The following is an 8,225-nucleotide window of genomic DNA, read 5'->3' as shown; positions in this document are numbered from 1 at the left end:
TTTTTTTGCATATAGCATCCTGGCCTTCAACTGCATCTCTTGACTGAATAAAGCTCGTCAGAGAATTTTTTCACTTAATTTAAAAGTCATTTTTATTTAAAGTAAATAAGAAAAATTAAATTATCATTTCACAGATTTTCACTTGTCCGATATGTGTCAGTTACGACTCTAGAAATTCCGTGTTGACCTTCCACTTGCGTGTTTAAATTTCTTTCACTGGCAGTGACCTTGAAATCAAAGCTGTAGCAGGTTCACATGTCTATGATTATTATTAATAATAATATTGACTATAATAATAACGGTATTAAAACCTTTTCCGACAGATGCTAACTTTTCACATCACTCATATTCCACGGAAGAATCATTGTGCTTATTTTAATTGCGGTGTGTTTGTCATTCATCAATATAATTTAGAAATTGACGAAATTCCTTGCAACATTTTTGGCAACTCTGCTTTACCCAGAAGCGATAGTAAATCCTCCTAAAGGCGAAAGCACTTCTCCTGTACGAGATGCCTTTGCATGAAGCATCTTCACATCAACATTCTGTGCAAAAATACATTTCAAATTATGGTAAAATTACAGTACAGCATTTCTCTTCTAATCCGCATCTGTCTCGGTTAAAAGAAACCTTCTCAAATCCTGGTTTGCCATAGTAAAACTGTTGAGGTTTAGATGAGATGACAGGAAAGCCTGTGACCGAGATCTCGTTGCGTAAAACTTCATATCTGATCAGTCTTTTCCATTATTACTTTTCATCATGCGAACTGTTTTGCCTCTCATAATACCCTACATAAGAAGAAGAAACCACCGTTACGCTGCCAAGGAGAACAAAGGTGAAAAGATAGTCAGTCCTTAAACATATCCTTATGACCAGCTGAACCATGCGCCATTCTACGTCACACTCCTCGAGACATCAAGTCACAACAAAAGAAAGACCTTAAAACGCCAAATCACGATTATAATTGTAAGTAGAAAATCAGCAGGATGCCTCTCTATATTGGATGCTGCAAGTATGGATTTACAATCTTCAAGAACACCGTAACGCGTTTGTATGAGATTCAATAACTGAGTGTAAGCTTTGTACGTATTTTGTGCAAACTTAATATTATGCGAAGGATATTTCGCGTCTGCGACCGCAAAAATGTGAAGCAAAGCCAATTACTTTTCCCTTGATTGAATCCAAGTAAGAGGCGCCAGTGCGTTGTCGTGGCAGTGATGTTGGGGTGTTGTTGCTTCTTGTTCGTACTTCCCACCCCAGTTTCAGTTTTGCTTTTCGATTTCTTCCTTTCCTCATTTGTTGTCGTTTTTCTATCTTGTATTCACATATATTTCTCTCTTGCTATTCTTTATTTTTATTCCCTAGATTCCATTACTTTTTCCCATTCTTCTTATTCATACAGTTTATGTTTTATTTTTTTTTTCTGTCTTTTGTTTCAACTATCTCATGTATCGTTTTCTTTCCTTTTCCTTGTTTTGCCAAATTCCATTTCTTTAGTCTCTGCCGGCATTAGAAGGTACAGCCTTCCGGTTCCACAACAGTTCTTTAGGGAAAAGATCCCTGATGTTAAAGAGGAATAGATAATGCAATAAACTGTAAATAATAAATCAGCATTAAGGAATGAACTACGAGTATCATGACGGACACTTAGAATCTCCAAGCAAAGACTGGTGGGTTACGCCTTTATTTTACGCCTTCAGCAAACGCCATCGTTAGCGATAAGCTGCAGGTAAACATCAGGATTCCCCTCGCTCATGAATCGCCTCCGCTGCTGCATTGTGTCGCCTGGATGTTTATTTTAAGAAATACATTTCAGGATATGAATTATGTGTTCATTTTATTTGGAGGGTTGCATGGGAAGCTTTCATGGCTGTGTACTGAAATGGGAGACTGTTTCCCTGGATATTGTTTGATGTCATCCACGCGTGTTCGCCAGAAGTACAGGGCAAAAATAAATCATCTTTCTGAGTCATTTCACAACTCCCCAGTGACGAAATTGCTTCATCACTGGGCATTAAATTTAAAACAGAATAATTAGATAGGTTAGTCGAACCAATTATAATTCACATTTAACATCATTTCCTTTTTCGGGTTTCAACTCAATAAGAATGTTATGATTGACCACTAACAACAATAACTCAATAGTTTAACCCGATTTTTACCAAAGCACTATGAGCCCTATTCCGCGTAACCTTAAGGCCTAGATTCTGTTACTTCGCCATGCTGACACTGACTAATATTAGTAAGAGCAGATGTTGGTTGTGACATCTCTTATGCTCAATACGAATGACTGAGTGCGACTCGGGCTTTGATGTCTTGATGAGAAAAGAGAGGAGGACTGGTAGGAACATCGGTGAAATAAGCATTAAATTGAAAGCAATGGATTTTTAGAGGCGCTTCGTTTTCCCCACATATCAAGATCAAGGAAGACTCGTGCAATATTTTCCAAATGAGTATCGGACGGTGAAAAACTTAATTACGAAAGTGTATTTTGAATGGCATATCTTCAGCTTAGGATAAAAACCATTCTTTTAAATACATATATATTCTCCGTAATCATTGTTATTATTATTATTATTATTATTATTATTATTATTGTTATTATTATTATTATTATTATTATTATTATTATTATTATTATTCAGAAGATAAACCCTTTCATATGGAGCAAGCCTTCAGGGTCATTGACTTCAAATTCAAGCTTCAAAAGAACATGGTATCCATTTGAAAGAAATTACAGAAGGCAACAGGAATTACAGAAAGAAGGGGAAAATACTTAAAAGAAGGTGAGTTGCATTAGGTTGGTAATGTTTTGTATCTTCCTTGAACTTTAGAGGTTCTAATTGCACAGCATCCTCAGAGACTGTTCCCACAGTCCAAAGGTATGAGGAATAAAATACCTTTGAAACTGGAAATTCAAAAGAGTGACAAACTCACTGTCATATTGGTGTTGCTGCTCAGCAATCTGGTTAATCTTGCCAGGAAAAGTGGATCAGGAATCAGTTGTGATAGCAAAGCTCTCTGCTAAAATACAATTTATGGAAAATTTACAAACAAGACACCATCTGTCGATTGTCTAAACTATAACTGCTAATTTTAGGAAACAGAAACCTACCACCACGAACCACTCTATTAAAAGAGATAAATCTCTTGCAGAAGCAGACATCCCCACGGGAGAACAGTTTTCTAGTAAAGGAAGAACAAATAACCAAAATCAGGTTACCTTGATTTTATCATTTTCATAAATATATGAGGCCTTACGTATGATACCCAACCTCAGTGCGTCATTTCCAGACACTTTCAGTAGATGTTTCTCAAAAGTCACACCAAGTATAGTAAAAGATTCAGACACATTCTGCAAGATTCCCGTCCACTTGAAGAGGGAGTTGAGGTGGAAAATCAGCACGAGATACGCAAGTCAATGGTGCTGGAGTTCAGCCTCATACCCCAACCGACTACGTCAGTCACTAATTTGCTGCATGTCAGGCCGGAAACTAAAGGCTGGTTCATTTCTCAAAAATGGAGACTTTACTACATCCACAAGTGTTGAATAATCGGCATGCTAAACAATCTTGTTTTTCCAGGCGGACCAAGAACACAACCTTGTGGAAATAATAGGTCTCGGTTCGCTAAAGATCCCATCAACAGCAACTCGCAGCTGCCTACCTGTAAGGAAATCTTGAAGTAAACCTAAAACATATTTACCACCGCAGGATTTTGAAGTTTAAAAAATGAGTGGCTCTAAATTTCCTAAATGGAAATCCCCAGAATTAAGCACAACCTTTGATTACTGTAACTATAACAAATAAAGATTAATACGAGTAATAGCAAAACAGACGGAAAAGATTACAAACTCCACGAAACCAAGGAAACGGGGATGAGGTTTTTGCTACATTAAAATTTTTACTTGAAAAGTCAGATTGACGTCCTATGGATACAAGATGAGACAAGACCAGGTTGCTTGTCTTTCTTAATGTACCGTTAACAGTCATCGTCCTGGCGCTTTTGGCTGTCTTTTCCTCTCACGCACATTTTTTTATTTTCTCCGACATCTTAGAAGACCCAGGCAATTAACTAAGGCTTTGGTCTGATTTTTCTTCTAAAACTTTGTGCGTTGCATATATACTGTGATAATAAGAAATATGGAAGCGAGCGCAACAGCACACATGTTTTCATCTATAGAAAATGAGAAAAGAAAGAGGTGTTTTATTCCTCTCCCAGTAAACAGGAAATAAAAAAAAAAAAAAATACAGTGTATTTAGCACTACCCGAACTTCTACTAACAAGTCTTTCAGAGACCTCTTAATGGCGTCCTGGCGAAAAATCGACCGTGCACTTCTCAAACAATTCGACATACGCGAAACAAACTGAAAATCACAGTTTACCTTACTACCTTACTCAGAAATTTATGAGCACCTACAGTACACAACATCTAGTAGATGTTTTCACAAGAACCTTATCAAGAATCGCTCGAGTATTATAACCGACCAAACTATGAAGAAAGTGTAGTAAATCAAGGTCTGTCTAGTAAAGAGGGACATCAAGTGTACTTCATTGTTCTTTTCTGTTTGATTATCAATAAGAGATTATGAAAAGTACCCATGAAGAAGTTCGCATGTAGAAAAAAGAAGTTATGGTTCGTGAAACAGATTTTAGTGATCGCTGATATAAAGAAATTGGAAATTGATTAATGGTGACAAAATAATCTAGAAATAGACGATACGACGATACATGCTTAACAAATTAAGCATGCGAACGAAAATATACAACAGGTGATTAAAACAAGTTAAAACTTGAGTCATAAAATGAAAATAAATCCTTCAGATAAAATTCGATGAATAATATTTTCTAGATGGTAAGAAAAAATGGAAACTACCAGAGGAGGAAATTAAAAGGACAAGAGTAGTATATGAAACACAAACAAGAATAAATTATCGCTAATGAAAAAGAAGAACGCTGGTTACCTATGAAAAACAGACGAAATTAACCTAAATGGGCAACTCTTCTAGTTCATCTGAAAATAAGAAAATATGACGTTATTGTAGGATTGATGAAGTTCACCATAAATACTTTTAGTCAGTAACAAAAAAAAAAAAAAATCATAAATAAAACAAAACCACAACAAAAAAGGACATTTTCAACATCATTACTTTCATCACTGGAGAGAGAGAGAGAGAGAGAGAGAGAGAGAGAGAGAGAGAGAGAGAGAGGAGAGCTATTCTTATCGCCATTATGATCATCAACAAACTGGGAAAGTGTATATCCTCACCATTTCAGTCTTTAACTGAGAGAGAGAGAGAGAGAGAGAGACTAGAGAGAGAGAGAGAGAGAGGCTCCTGATTACTGATCTGTTACGTTTGATGTCAACAACCGACTGACAACAATGTTAGCAACACATCTGAAATTGCTTCCAGTTACAGGTTTCCTATCTGCCTGGGTAACAAATGGCTGCTATCTCTCTCTCTCTCTCTCTCTCTCTCTCTCTCTCTCTCTCTCTCTCTCTCTCTCTTGCTAAAACTGAATGTGAAGGGTGCAGCACAAGGAACACAAAGAACATGACGCAGTTTTGGAAGGTTGAGAACATTTACTCTGTCTGCCTAAGATTACAATATTTTCTCTTTGTTGTGATGTTACTTTTTGAAGGATAAACTCGAGAGAAAAAAAAAAAATATATATATATATATATATATATATATATATATATATATATATATATATATATATATATATATATATATATATATATATATATATATATATATATATATATATATGGTTGGTAAATCTTCAAGAAGAATATATGACCGGAAAGAAAGAAGTTAGCAATCTATACTAGTATTTTGACTTGAGGCCAGTGTAGTAACCATTGCACCAATATCTATTGACGCAGTGAGCATTAAAGCACTTTTATTCCAAAACTTTTGCACTCCATCTAGCGAAGAAATTTTTCCTTATAACAAGAAAAAATAATTTTCCTTGGCTGCAAAATGAAATAGGAAATATGAAACTGATCCTAATTATTTGCATCTGGAGATTTCATGTACAAGTCACAATTCCTGAATGCTAGCGCCTTTTATTATTTAAAAATAAAATATAACACAAGCACACACATATACACCCACCCACATATGTATTCACAAACATATCCTTCTAGCTTTCATTTGTTAAGTGGTTTTACTTGTGCATGGGTGACGACACTGCATCTAATCCCATGTTCACTGATAATACAGTTCACAGAGTTTTGCATCTTTCGCCAACTCTTTCTCCTCATTTTACCATTGATCACCAGTCTTTGGGATCTACAGTGGGGTGAAGAGACGAGGAGGGTCATTATCCTCCCTGCAGTGCTCCTGGAGGTGGAGTCTTTAAAAATCAAGTCATTGTTAGGTTTGCCCAGAAGTTCGTTTCTTCTTTAGATATAATTTCGTATTTCATTAGATTTTCCCATTATGAATGCACGCACATACATGCATACATACATGCATGCACACATGCACACACACACACACACACACACATATATATATATATATATATATATATATATATATATATATATATATATATATATATATATATATATATATATATATATATATATATATATATATATATATATATATATATATATATATATATATATATATATATATATATATATATATATATATATATATATATATATATATATATATATATATATATATATTATTTATAACATGTAACGCTACAGACATAAGATGTTAAAGTGTCTACAATGCGTGGGTAGAAAAACGAAACGTTTTATGAGGAAATGTTACATCAAATTTTTAGCTGAAATTGCTTAAGAATAGCAATATTTGCCCTGTATCAATGACCTTGACTATTTCGAGCTAATGCCTGTGAATTAGCAGAATGAACAACATCATAAAACCAATTCTTCTCTTCTAATACTTATTAATTGGGGGGTCTGCACCAGGCCCTTCATTCACTTCAACACCTTACCAACACTTATTGGCCGTTGGTAGGGGTCATGCTGGCATAAGGCTGGCTTAATCAATGCATTCCTTTGGGGCCTCTGCTGCTTTCGCCTCTCGACTTTGCTGTATTATTTGCCTTTTGCATACCCCACAGGCATGGTCTCTCTCATTTCATCTCTGCGCTTTCGCGTGCAGCACTGATGTTGCCGGGAGAACGAAACAAAATGCACAAAGGATTGGATTAGCTTAGCGCAGAGGCAGGTTTTATTAAAAAAGTTAATGAGATTACAGCAATTGGAAGCTCTTGTGGATAGATTAGGCTGCTGAAGAGAAGGCCATGGAAGACAATGTTCTCCTGAATTTCCCAAGTTTTGAGGTGAAACAACAACAAACAAAGATAAGAAGGTTCATGAGGCGAAATCAGACGCTTCTTGTTTTACATTTCATTATCATTATATTCTTCCTCCATAGTTACCTACCACTGAACACTTTGTCTTGTTGTGAGTCAATAACAGAGAATAGCAAATAAGTAAAAGACAATCCTGTTTAGGAGCTAACAAGTAGCCTAAAGGCCCACATCTAAGACTTTACAGCCGTTTACGTGATCATATAATTTTGGTAACCTGATTACAACCCTCATTCACTCATTGATGGGCGTTGTTTATCATTGTGGCCCATTGCCCTTTCCAGGCTTATAATTGAAGGTTACAGTATCTGTCATTGAAATTTGTGTGCCAACATTGTCGTGTATTCACTGGTGGTCACCATTCCAAGTAATAGCCAAATACAGTTACTGAACTCAATGTACATGATTAGAACGAATTGCATTCAATCCCTGTTCTTATTCGGGCAGATTCGTGTCTCGCCCCACTCAGTCTCCTTCGATTAAGCTCAATAAATGTCAAAGGACAACGAACTCGAACAGTCTGGCTACTGACTACGGTCTCTCCTTTTTATATGAAGAGACGTTTCTGTTCTTGTTGGTCATTCTTGAGGTGAACTTTTTTGTCGGACCAATGGATTATAAAAGTTTTGGCCTCACTCCTTTTACTTCCAAAGTATCTAATTTCGACTCTTCGTTGTAAGTACTTTGTTATTGCAGGCTTTATTTGGTTACCCGCACCTAAATGGTATTTTTATCATGGGCGAGTTAACAACTGCACGGAGTTAGTTCAGATATAACAGTATACATATGTTTATAAATTTCGTCTGTCCTTGAAGAGAAGACCCCTCTTCTTTGGAAATTGAGCAGAATAATGGCGATCG

This window comes from Macrobrachium rosenbergii, chromosome 46, assembly GCF_040412425.1.
Source record: "Macrobrachium rosenbergii isolate ZJJX-2024 chromosome 46, ASM4041242v1, whole genome shotgun sequence".
NCBI lineage: Eukaryota > Metazoa > Arthropoda > Malacostraca > Decapoda > Palaemonidae > Macrobrachium > Macrobrachium rosenbergii.
This window is presented reverse-complemented; position numbering follows the sequence as displayed.